At 45.5% G+C, this 13,683-nt stretch overlaps 1 non-coding gene across 1 annotated transcript; it reads left to right on the forward strand.

Moving 5' to 3' along the window:
- The first annotated feature begins 8,482 nt into the window (after positions 1-8,482).
- Positions 8,483-8,755, forward strand: LOC117364388. Its single transcript, XR_004540235.1, has one exon.
- The last annotated feature ends 4,928 nt before the right edge of the window (positions 8,756-13,683 follow it).

Raw genomic sequence — 13,683 nt, forward strand, 5'->3', positions numbered from 1 at the left:
CCCGAATAAAAAAAGGCGGGATGAGCATTGCTCTTTCCGCTTCTTTTTATTCGGGCCCCCCATACTCAAAAGGTTTCCCTGCTAGTAAGACTCCTTAAAGTAGTTACTGGCAGGGAAGCTCTCCTCCGATGTTCAAAAGCGTTCTTCGTGGCTGCTACAGATCCTTGTAGCAGCCACCGAGATCTTTATGCAAATGCATTACAAGGAGCTCATTCTTATTCCAATAAGCTTTCCTTGTGACGCAGGGCTTCTGGTAAAGTAGCTCAGTAGGGCAAAAAGTGGAGTCAACAGGAGGAATTTTTTTTTTTTGGGGGGGGGGGGGTGAGCAGCTGTGTCTAGGAATGTGCTGGCCAGGCACAGTTCCTTCTCTTTTCTATGGGGCTATTCTGTACAAATAGCACGTGTATAATTTTGCATGCTATTTGTGTGAGTTTAGCCTTGTAGAAGTACATCGCTCCCAACATGGTATTTTTCTTGTTGTGGGATCATTGTACATCTTGCCCTCAACTTCTTAGAAGATTCCGTATGGATCAGTCTCTTGAAGAGCTTTTCTTTCTTCACACCTGGAGCAGTACTGCTCTCTTGGCTGATAAGTAATCTAGCCCTGAAAATCTGAAAATCATCTGTGAAGGCATCAGCAAATTAGCAGCATTTAGCTTAGTTTCTTTTCTAGTCTGTTAGCCCCTCACTCCAACAGAGGATTGGAGTGAAGGGCCAATACTCAGACTGGCAATGGGTCACGAGCAGAGTCCCGCAGGGGTCGGTGTTGGGACCGCTCCTGTTCAATATATTTATAAACAATCTGGAGACGGGGACGAAATGTGAAGTTATCAAATTTGCAGATGACACCAAACTCTGCCGCAGGGTTAGAACCAAGGAAGACTGTGAAGACCTGCAAAGGGACCTAACAAAATTGGAAGAGTGGGCAAAAAAGTGGCAGATGCGTTTTAATATAGAGATATGCAAGGTCATGCATGTTGGGAAAAAGAACCCGATGTTCAGTTACACAATGTGGGGATCATTGCTAGGGGTAAGTAACCTTGAAAGAGACCTGGGTGTGCTGGTGGATACAACAATGAAAGCATCGGCACAATGTGTGACAGCCTCAAAGAAAGCAAACAGAATGCTGGGTATCATCAAGAAGGGTATCACGACCAGGATGAAGGAAGTCATCATGCCACTGTATCGTGCAAAGGTACGCCCGCATCTGAAGTACTGTGTCCAGTATTGGTCGCCATTCCTCAAGAAGGACATGGCAATACTTGAAGGGGTCCAGAGAAGAGCGACGAAAATGATAAGAGGTATGGAAAACTTCTCATACGCTGACAGGTTAGAAAAGCTGGGGCTGTTCTCCCTGGAAAAGCGGAGACTTAGAGGAGACATGATAGAAACCTTCAAAATCTTGAAAGAAATAGATATGGTAGACAGGAACAGATTCTTTAGACTGTGGGGAACCACAAGTACAAGGGGGCACTCGGAGAAACTGAAAGGGGACAGGTTTAGAACCAATGCCAGGAAGTTCTTCACCCAGAGAGTGGTGGACACTTGGAACGCGCTCCCGGAGGTTGTGATAGGGCAGAATACGCTACAGGGATTCAAAGAAGGTTTGGATAAATTCCTGAAGGATAAGGGGATTGAGGGGTACGGATGGAAGTAGAGATAGGTTATAAGAAGAGTCAGGGACCACTTGACAGGTCATGGACCTGATGGGCCGCCGTGGGTGCAGACTACTGGGCGCGATGGACCTCTGGTCTGACCCAGTGGAGGCTTGGTCTAGTCACTTTTATATCAAATTTACGTAGTTAAAGCAACAGTGATCTGTCATGCCTGTGTTTTACAAATGTTCTCTTAGCATATTTATGTTTGAGGGCTGTTCAAAAAGTATCAGACCTTAATTTTTTGTGTGTAAACAAAGCTAGGGAGGTGTGGTTTGGTGCACAGATGTAGACGACCCTGCATGCTTGAATTTTTTCCCGCCTACAGAAGCTGTCAGTTACCAACAGACCGCCAATGAATGAGGAAGTGTAAGTGAGCGCCGTCAGATTTTCGTTTTTGACAAAATGACAGAAAAAGTTGAACAACGCTACTGCATTAAATTTTGTGTAAAGCTTGGCGATTCCCAAGTGGAAACGATCCACAAGATTCATCAGGCCTTCGGGGACAAAGCAATGGGCACCACACAGATAAAGGAGAGGTACACACAACAGTGGAGAGTGAAGCATGTTCTGGTAGGCCCTCAACATCCAGAAATTAGATCGTCATTGACCAAGTGAGGACTTTGGTGATGCAGGATCGTCAAATAACGATCAGAGAAGTTGCAGACGAAGCGAGCATCAGCACTGGATCCATTCATTCCATTTTAAGTGAAGATTTGGGCTTCAGGAGAATTTCAGCGAAGTTTGTGCCAAAGCTGCTAATGATCGAGCAGAAGCAACTCCATTTGGAGATCGCACAGGACATGCTGGAGACTGTGAACAGTGATCTCAACTTCCTCAGCACAGTGATCACTGGTGATGAAATCTGGGTTTATGGGTATGATCCAGAAATCAAGTTGATGTCATCACAATGGAAGCATTCAACATCCCCGAGGCTAAAAAAAGCAAGATAGGTCTGTAGCAATGTCGAAAGTCATGCTGACTGTTGTCTTTGACTCCAGTGGCGTGGTTCATCATGAGTATGCACCACATAGCACAACCATCACCAAGGGGTACTACCAAGAGGTTCTGCGTCACCTTCATAATGCCGTGAGACGCAAATGGCCGGACCTGTGGGCAGCGGGCAATTGGCAGCTCCATCACTATAACGCACCTGCCTATTCTTCACATTTGATATGGAGTTTCCTGACCAAACACAACACACGTGATTCCTTAGGCTCCCTACTCTCCCAACATGGCTCCATGTGACTTCTGGCTTTTGCCCAAGCTGAAAATGCCCCTGAAAGAGACCAGATTTCATTCAAGAGAAGATATCATGCAGAATGCGACGGACCAGCACTGCTTCCGACAGTGGCAGAACCGTTGGAAGAAGTGTGTAGCGGCCCAAGGGGACTACTTTGAAGGAGATTAGTATAAGATTGTTGTATCTGAATACGAGTACCATATTTTTCACTCCATAAGACGCACCTTAGATTTAGAGGAGAAAAAAAATATTCTTCATACTTAAGTTACCCTCATCACAACCTCACCAGAACTACTTTCTTCTAAGGAATTTTCTTGAGGTCTTATCCAATTAAACAGATGTAATAAGAATTTCCGCTGCTTGTTCAGACCAGTGGTCCATCGTGCCCAACAGTCTGCTCACGCGGTGGCCCCCAGCCTCACCTGTGTACGTCCCAGTTTAGCAGGAACTTGTCCAGCTTAGTCTTGAAACCCTGGAGGATGTTTTCTCCTACAACAGACTCCGGAAGAGCGTTCCACCTCTCCACCACTCTCTGGGTGAAGAAGGAACTTCCTTACATTTCTATGAAATCTATCCCCTTTCAACTTTAGAGAGTTCCCTCTCGTTCTCCCTACCTTGGAAAGTGTGAACAGTCTGTCTTTATCTACTAAGTCTATTCCCTTCAGTATTTTGAATGTTTCAATCATGTCTCTTCTTTTCAAGAGAGAAGAGGCCCAGTTTCTCCGATCTCTCACTGTACGGCAACTCCTCCAGCCCCTTTACCATTTTAGTCGCTCTTCTCTGGACCCTTTCGAGTAGTACCGTATCTTTCATCATGTACGGTGACCAGTGCTGGACGCAGTACTCCAAGTGAGGGCGCACCATGGCCCGGTATAGCGGCATGATAACCTTCTCTGATCTGTTCGTGATCCCCTTAATCATTCCTAGCATTCTATTCACCCTTTTTGCCGCCGCAGCACATTGTGCAGACAGCTTAATTGACTTGTTGATCAGAACTCCCAAGTCGCTTTCCTGGGAGATCTGTCCAAGTACCGCCCCGGACATCCTGTATTCGTGCATGAGATTTTTGTTACCGACATGCATTACTTTGCATTTATCCACGTTGAACCTCATTTGCCATGTCGCTGCCCATTTCTTGAGCTTGATTATGTCACTTTGTAGATTTTCGCAATCCTGCATCTTCACTACTCTAAATAACTTTGTATTGTCCGCAAACTTAATCATCTCTCTTGTCGTACCAATGTCCAGATCATTTATAAAGATGTTGAAGAGCACAGGTCCAAGCATCGAGCCCTGCAGCACCCCGCTGGTGACACTCTTCCAGTCCGAGTATTGTCCATTTACCCCCCACTCGCTGTTTCCTATGCTCCAGCCACACTGAAATCTTGGTGAGCTTAACTGTGAACTTAACATTGTACTACACACATCCCTGCATTGTGCCCACAAACACGTCAGCAATTGGTAAAATAAAGGATAGCCTTATCTTTAATGCACTGCATGTTTCCCCACGCACCCATTCTCTCGCTCAATGTTTAAACATTTTATTGAATTTAATATTGCACACAAAAATCCAACAAACAAGTAACAAATACATCACAAAACCAGTCCACACACACCCAACAATCCCCCTCCCCCCCACCCATATGGTACACTGGCCCAGAGATACACTACAGACAACCCCCCCCCCCCAACAATGACAGCCAGGCTAGCTCAACATTCAGGGGTAACAGCCCCCCCAACCAACCAAAACACCCAAAAGAATAAACAACCCATCCTATGACCTATCCTTAACTCAGAAGAGACCACCATTCTCTTAAGCAAAAAGCGGCCGTGAAGCAGAAACAGCGAGAGGGGTTGTGTATGAGCGAGCTCCGGTACCTACTCAGCTCCCTGGAAGCAGATCTTACAGATGGGGGTCGGACTGATGATGTCGCTGCTGCAGACGGAACCCGAGTCAGCTTTGGGGGCCCTGGCATTGGTGTGCTGCTTTGGCTGGGGAATGCCACTGCCCCTGCCATCAGCGGTTCTTTGTCCTTGTCTCCTCCTCCACCCCCCCCGAGTAGGGGAACATCTGCGTCTCAATTCGCTGCCCCGGAAGCTCTTACTAGAGGCTGGTGGTTGCGTCTGCAGCAGTGCCTGCGCTCTTTTCCGAGCTCATCGTGGATGTAGGGCGAGGTTAGCTACTAGGGCTCATCGCCACCACCCAGCCTCTTCACCCCAACGGTTGCATCTGTGGTGGTGCCTGTGCTCTCCGAGCTCATCGTGGACAGAGGGCAAGGTCAGCTTTGAGGGCTCAGCACCACCATTCCGACCTCCTCACTCCGCCCTCACTCATTCACCCAGACACCAGCAGAGCCACAGCGCATGAGGGCAGTATCCAGGGACCCAGGAGGATGTAATTCTCTCTGCGGCTGTATATTTTTGCTCCATAAGACACACCCTTATTTCCACCCACTTTGGGGGGGGGGGAAGTACGCCTTATGGACCTTCACTGATCTGTTCGTGATTCCCCTTCTTAATCATTCCTAGCATTCTTTTTGCCGCCGCGCATTGCTTCATTGACTTGTCGACCAGTACTCGCAAGTTCCTTTCCTGGGGGGGTCTCCAAGTACTACACCGGACATCCTGTATTCGTGTATTAGATTTTTGTTACCGACATGCATCACCTTACACTTATCCACGTTAAACCTCATTTGCCATGTCGCAGCCCATTTCTTGAGCGTGTCTTTCACGTTGCAGGTCTTCACAATTTCTTTGTGTCTTCTGTACTCTGACTAATCAAAAGTTGCATAAGAACCCTAAAATGGTCCATCAAAAAATATGATTACGCTAAATGTAATGGCTTCATTTTAAAGAGAGATTTTGAGAAACATGAGATACGAGAACACATATCCAAGTCGAATACAAAATAACTCCAGGACCTGTAGAGGCAAATCAATAGCTAACTGAGAGCCATCATAACAAGCTATTGACTTAGGTAATTTAACAACATTTCTAGAACACCAAATAATTTTAGTTTTATTAGTGTTAAGTTTCAAAGAAACCGATGAGAACCAATAACTAATTTTCTTAATATACAGTACTCCCCTGCGAATTCACGGACTCAGTCATGCGATGTATTTTCTGACCGCCTCTTCTGGGAACTAAAGTCATGCTACACCAAGCAGAAGCTGCTTTGACGCTCCAGATAGCCAGAAGAGGTTGTCAGAAAATATCGCGAAAAACTTATATAGGCACCCACCGCCGTCCCTAATTCGCTCCAAGGATCAGTGACAAACAAAAGTTCCCCACATCCATGTGAGTATACAAGGGGCTGCCCTTACACTATCCTAGCGAGCTTTTTTTTAACCCTGGTGTTTCTCGGTATCAGATCTACTAATTCTTTGCCTGCTCTTGTGGTGTTTAATTTTCAACGAGATAAACTGTTTTTAAATTCTCTTGACTTCCATAGGCACCTGCCGCAACCCCTGCAGCCCTCCTGCCTCCGATCTGCTCCTAAACCATGTTCAATATTTGCAGTTTTTTGAAATTTGCGGGTGCTGGAACGGAACCTCTTCGAATTTCGGGGGAATACTGTATATATTCAGTTCATATAACGCAGTGGTCTCAAACTCGAACCCTTAGTGGGGCCACATTTTGGATTTGTAGTATTTGGAGGGCCGCAGAAAAAAATAATTAATGTCTTATTAAAGAAATGACAACTTTGCATGAGGTAAAACTCTTTATAGTTTATAAATCTTTCCTTTAATAGTTAAAGGAAAGATTTATAAACTATAAAGAGTTTTACTTTATGCAAAATTGTCATTAACTATTTTTTCTGTGGCCCTCCAAGTACCCTATTTTTTCTGCAGCCCTCACATTTAAAGTTTAATATCTTTCCTTTCTCAAAACTGACACATTTCAATCACTATATTGAAAATAAAATCATTTTCCCTACCTTTGTTGTCTGGTGGCTTTATTTTTCTGTGCATTTAACTATGTTTCCAGGGTCTTCTTGTCCTTTGACTGGTTTTCTCTCCATCTTCACTTTCTGCCTTGCATCCATCTTTGGCATTAACTGCTTTCTTTTCAAAATCTACGTTTCCATGTCTTACCTTCCCTTCTGTCTCTCTCTTCTTCTGTCCCTATTTCCATGGTCTGACATCTTTCTTTCCTTTCTCTTCCTCCCTCCTTCCTTCCTTTCCCCTGGTCTGGCATCTGTCTCCTTCCCTCCCCCAACTTTTTATTTCTTTCACCCTGCCCCCTTCTTTCTTTCTTTCTTTCTTTCTCTCTCTGTGTCCCCTTTCTTTCTGTCTTTCTCTCTCCATGCCCCTTTCTGTCTATGTCCCGTCTCCCTTCTTTCTTTTTGTCTCTCTGTCCCCCCTTTCTTTCTTTATTTCTCCCTGCCCTCCCCCAAGCCACTACCATTGGGGAACAGGCCACCACCACCGCAATCGGGGAACAGGCCAGCTCCCGAGGTCTTATTTCTCCCTACCCTCCCCCAAGCCACTACCATCGGAGAACAGGCCGCCACCGCCGCAATCGGGGAACAGGCCGCGCCGAGGTCGACCAATTCTAACGTCGGGGAGGGACTTCCGGGCCAGCCAGGCAGCGATTGGCTGGCCTGGAACTTCCTACCCGATGTTAGAATTGACGTCAAGTGGCTAGAATTGGTCGGCTCCGAGCTGGGGAAGATAAACAGGCAGAGTTAAGACCTCGGCGCGGCCTGTTCCCCGATTGCGGCGGTGGAGGCCTGTTCCCCAATGGTAGTGGCTTGGGGAAGGTCAAGGAGAAGTAAGACCTCGGGCGCTGGCCTGTTTCCCGATTGCGGTGGCTTGGGGGAGGGCAGTTGGAAGGGAAGTAGATTGGAGACCCCTGCTTTAGTCGAGGACAGAATGCGGGCCGCAAAATAGTCCCTGGGGGGCCGCATGTTTGAGACCGCTGATATAATGGGAAAGGAAATATCATCTGCATAAGAGAGCATTTTCTTACCAGTTCATGATAAATATGCTAGTTACCCTGAATAACAAAATACCCAGGCCAAGTCTGAGTAGATTAGTAGAAGATTATAAGGTTCTGCAGAGTCGTTTTATTTGATTAAAATATCACTCTTATTTTGTGCTGGATTAATTCTTGCTGCTTTTGGCTAATGACAGGCTACTCCATACATTGCAATTAAGAGAAATCCTTTGTAACTAAGGAGATCTCTTAATGAAGCTTTCTGCACCCAGTTATTGCTAGTTGGTTTGTCAATTAAAATGTTATGTGCAACTTGGGTGTACATTTTTGGGTGTCATATATTGAATCCAGGGTTATTGCCTATATCTAAGTTATTCTTGCTGTACACTGCCTTGGGTGAATTTCTTCCGAAAGGTGGTAAACACATCCTAATATTACAGAGGAAAGGAAGAACTAGGGAAATATGCTTGAAAAATATCAATGAGCTAGTCTTGGGAAAGTCATTGCTATTTGTTGGGAACGGTCCTGGACTGAGGACTGTTGGAGGCAAGATGCTAGGCTTAATGGACCTCAGACTGACTCAGCTTTTGGTATGCTCTTTAAGAAGAAAGATACATCTGTTTATTTCAGGGCATTGCATTTCCACTATCTGCAGCCTTAGCATTGCCCTTTGTTGTTTGTACTTTGGGTGTTTAAGGCTTGCAGAGAGAGTTTTCAGGAGGAAGCCGAGGCATGGCTGTGCGAGCATTAGCAGGATCATTGTGCAATGTTCCTCCAACACTGACAGCTCTGTTGCCACGGAGGTAATGACTGTTCCCATGTCATTTATCTATCAGTCAACAGGAAGAGAAATGTAAAGCAGTCAGGTATTGATTGCAGAACAAAGAGTTTCTGCATGTCACTGAAAACTGCTACAGCTATTCAGTGGGCTTAACTGAGGTTTCTAGGACCAGTACAGTTAATTGTGGGTGCCCACAAAAACAGTCCTTGATTTTAAATGGTTACAAAATCAAAACTTATTGGAATATGTTTATAAATAAGATGACAGCAAATACAAGTCTCAAAAAACATGGTTAGCAAGATCTTACACAATTGTTTGCACTTTCACCCTTATAAGGGTGAAAGTGCAAACAATGATCTACTGTATCCCACCATTTATATCTCTTTTTGTAACCCGCCTTCTCAACTTCTCTTGAATTTACCAATGATCCAATATTGTAACCCACCTTTTATAACTCTCTAACCTACTCCAGCCCATCTACACTCTCCCAGCCATTGAAGCCCTCCCCAGCCCATCCTCCACCATTTACAGACACAGACTGTGCAAGTCTGCCCAGTACTGGCCTTAGTTCAATTTTTACTATTATTTTCTGATTCTAGATCCTCTGTGTTCATCCCACGCTTCTTTGAACTCAGTCACAGTTTTACTCTCCACCACCTTTCTCGGGAACGCATTCCAGGCATCCACTACCCTCTCCGTAAAGTAGAATTTCCTAACATTGACTTTGAATCTACCAACCCTCAACCTCAAATTATGTCCTCTGGTTTTACCATTTTCCTTTTTCTGGAAAAGATTATGTTCTACGTTAATACCCTTCAAGTATTTGAATGTCTGAATCATATCTCCCCTGTCTCTCCTTTCCTCTAGGGTATACATATTCAGGGCTTCCAGTCTCTCCTCATACGACTTCTGGCGCAAGCCTCCTATAATTTTCGTCGCCCTCCTCTGGACCGCTTCAGGTCTTCTTATGTCCTTCGCCAGATACGGTCTCCAAAACTGAACACAATACTCCAAGTGGGGCCTTACCAATGACCTGTATAGGGGCATCAACACCTTCTTCCTTCTACTGGCTACACCTCTCTTTATACAGCCCAGCATCTGGCAGCAGCCACTGCCTTGTCACGCTGTTTTTTCGCTTTTAGATCTTCGGACACTATCAACCCAAGGTCCCTCTCCCCGTCCGTGCATATCAGCTTCTCTCCTCCCAGCATATACGGTTCCTTCCTATTATTAATCCCCAAATGCATTACTCTGCATTTCTTTGCATTGAATTTTAGTTGCCAGGTATTAGACCAGGGCTGCCCAATTCCAGTCCTCGAGATCCACTGGCAGGCCAGGTTTTCAGGATATCTACAATGAGCCTGCATGAGAGAGATTTGCCTGCACTGCCTTCTTAGTATGCAAATATCTCTCATGCAGGTTCATTGTGGCTGTCTTGAAAACCTGGCCTGCCAGTAGATCTCGAGGACTGGAATTGGGCAGCCCTTATTTAGACCATTCCTTTAACTTTTGCAGATCCTTTTTCATATTTTCCACTCCCTCTTTGGTGTCTACTCTGTTACAAATCTTGGTATCATCTGCAAAAAGGCACACTTTTCCTTCTAACCCTTCAGCAATGTCACTCAAACATATTGAACAGGATTGGCCCCAGCACAAAACCCTGAGGGACTCCACTACTCACCTTTCCTTCCTCCGAGCGACTTCCATTAACCACCACCCTCTGGCATCTGTCCGACAGCCAGTTTCTAACCCAGTTCACCACTTTGGCTTCTAGCTTCAGCCCTTCAAGTTTGTTCAACAGACTCCTATGAGGAATTGTATCAAAGGCTTTGCTGAAATCTAAGTAAATTATATCTAGCATATGTCCTTGATCCAGCTCTCTGGTCACCCAATCAAAAAATTCAATCAGGTTAGTTTGGCACAATTTACCTTTTGTAAAGCCATGTTGCCTTGGATCCTGTAACCCATTAGATTCAAGGAAGTACACTATCCTTTCTTTCAGCAACACTTCCATTATTTTTCCAACAACTGAAGTGAGGCTCACCGGCCTGTAGTTTCCTGCTTCATCCCTGAGATCACCAGACATTACTGTTTGTGACTTTTTCCTTTGGGGGTACGTGAAAGAGTGTATGTACCTTCACTATCCACAACTATGGATAATCAGCAGGAACGCATCACTGAAGCTATAAACGTGATCACGCCGGATATGCCTTGGAGAGTCTGGTCTGAGCTCAATTATCGTATTTATGTTTGATGAGTAGCAGGTGGGGCGCCCATCAAGTGTATGTAATCAACACAGATACCATATGAAACTTTGAGTTGATAAAACTGTAGCCTCAAAGGTAAAAGAATATTCCAATAAATTTTGGTTTTGAAACCATTTACAATCAAGGAGTGTTTTTGTGGGCACCCTGTAGAGTGACATTTCAGAATCTCATCTTTGCTTGCACCGGTAATGTGCATTTTTAATTGAGGTTTTGTGGATCAGTTGTTGGTGCAGATGGTGAATTTAAAGAATTGGAAAGATCATTTGTGGAAACTTGCAAAGCTGAATGTCCTTATCCTGCTAGATGTGTGTTGTGTCCCCCAACCAGCAGATGGAGGCAGAGGAACACTGACAATTCAGTGACATCATCAGAATGATGTGTGGTGGTGCAGTCCTAGAACATGCCATTCTTTCTTTGCAAGAGTTATATGCTGAGGAAATGATGCTTATACAGCTTATGCCCCTTCAGGGAAACAGTTCTACTTCTGCACATGGAAGTAGCAATCTTCTTGGGACAACCAGGAGTAGGCACTGTGTGGATGGCTTGATTGGGCAGACTAGATAGTCCTTATGGTCTTTATATGCCTTAGATCAGGGGTGTCCAATGTCGGTCCTCGAGGGCCGCAATCCAGTCAGGTTTTCAGGATTTCCCCAATGAATATGCATGAGATCTATTTGCATGCACTGCTTTCATTGTATGCTAATAGATCTCATACATATTCATTGGGGAAATCCTGAAAACCCGACTGGATTGCGGCCCTCGAGGACCGACATTGGACACCCCTGCCTTAGATAGACTGAGCCCACCGGACAGATAGGGGAAATGCTTGAAGTACCTATATGTAACCCTCTGAGTGTGGTTGTATAACTACAAAAAGGAGGTATACAAGTCCCAATCCCTTTCATTTTTCTCTGTTTCCATGAGGTAACGCAAGCATTTGACTGGCATTTTGACATGCAGTGAGTATCTATGGTATCAAGTAGATGAGCTGATTTGATGCTCCATTTGTTAAAACAAAAATAAATTCATGTAATAAAATAACATAAGGGGAGAAGGGCAATGCACATAGGGCACTAACAGTTTAGCTTAGATCTTCCATGTCGCAACATGAGTCGACCTCCAGAGTAGAGAGTTGCGCGGGGACAGAAATCCCACCCGTCCCCACCAAAATTCCACCCATCCCCGCGAAGAATCCCCTTCGTCCCCGCGAGGAATCCCTCCGTCCCTGCCCATCCCTATAAACTTCAGAAATAGTTATTTCATTTAATTATGCTACTGAATTAAGGCTCTGATAGAGACCCATTTACAAATAAGCAAAGACACTTTATTAATTTGGAAATATTAATTGGGAAGAATACATACTTTGTAAACGGGTTTCTACCAGAGCCTCTAATGTAAATATACAATTAAATAAATACTCAGCTGATGAGAACCCCCAAGCTGTCAGCTAAGGACTTCCTTTGCAGTTGGCCGGGGGTCCCTTTTGCTAAGCTTGGCAGGCAGCAGTAGCATCCCTGAGTCACAGATGCTAGCACTTCAGTGGCTCATGGATGTTGCCAGCAACTGCTATGCTTGGTGGAGGGGAGTTCTGGCCATCTCTAGAGGAAGTCCTCTGCTGGCGGTGCTTGGGAATCCCCACCAGTCACAGCAAGGGTCAGCAAGTACTTCAACACTGTAGAAATAAAACCAGAAATGCATTTCCTTTTCTTTTGAACACAATACAAAGACATCTGCTATAAACATTTCCCAAAGCTAACATATTGAGTCATCCCACCTTTGTTCCAGGTCTTTCTGTCTGTCTCGCTCTCTTTGTCCTCCCTCTCCCCAGGGCCTGGCATCTCTCTTTCCTCAGTTCAGTGTGTTTCCCTTCTCTACCCCATCCTGTCCAGCATCTGCTCTGTCTTCCCCCTCCCTTTTGGTTCAAGTCTGCATTCCAGCCCCTCCTCAAGGTCCTTTTCTGTCTCTCTCTCTCCCCCTGTCCAGATTCAGTGTCTCTATGGGTTTACAGTCAGCTAAACTCTAGGTTAAGTGGGATATTCGGTATTTAACAGACTGGTGAATGGCATAAAGGAAGGATTGAGTTTTAAGCACAGTCCCATTGACTTTGGCAAGTTAAGTCTTGAATATCAGTCAGCCAAATGCTCACTCCAGCCACAGAATGTCCCCAACATACCTGGTTTTCAGTGACCCAGAGCCATTTAGGGACAGTGAAATTGCTTTGAATATCTCCCCCCCCCCCTCCCCCGAGACAACCACCTCTTTGGTGCTTACAACGAGCTTTGGAAATACTTAAAATCACCGAACTTAGCACTGGAACAAAAACACCCTAGGATTTAAAAGCTTATTTTCCTCTTAAAGCGTGCAGTAAGGTAGCTCCTCCATGCCTAGGCCCAGTGAACCGTCTCTATCTCTGACCTCCTTGCGACCTGGATTACATCGCTTCCTACTGCTGGAATGGAAACAGATCCGGGACTAGAGCTTTGGTATCCCTGAGAGGTAATAAGCCCCTCCCCAAGCCCACGCTCCTCTGCAGTGTTTCCATCCACAGGAATTTGTGTGAGAGGAGGCGGGGCGCGGCAGTTGGAAGGCTGCAGGGCAGCCGCTGGTGGATTGTTTACAATTGCTGCCGGCGACCCACAGAAAGTTTGGAGCACTGCAGGTGAGGTGAGAAGAGGAAGAGAGGGCCAGAAAAGTGAGAGGAGAGAGGGAAGTGATAAATGCAGGCTCCAAGGCGCCGGAAGAGGGTGAAAGTGCAGAGCCTATGCTTGAGAGGAGGGCTCTGCACCGACTGAGCTGGCG

This window comes from Geotrypetes seraphini, chromosome 7, assembly GCF_902459505.1.
Source record: "Geotrypetes seraphini chromosome 7, aGeoSer1.1, whole genome shotgun sequence".
NCBI lineage: Eukaryota > Metazoa > Chordata > Amphibia > Gymnophiona > Dermophiidae > Geotrypetes > Geotrypetes seraphini.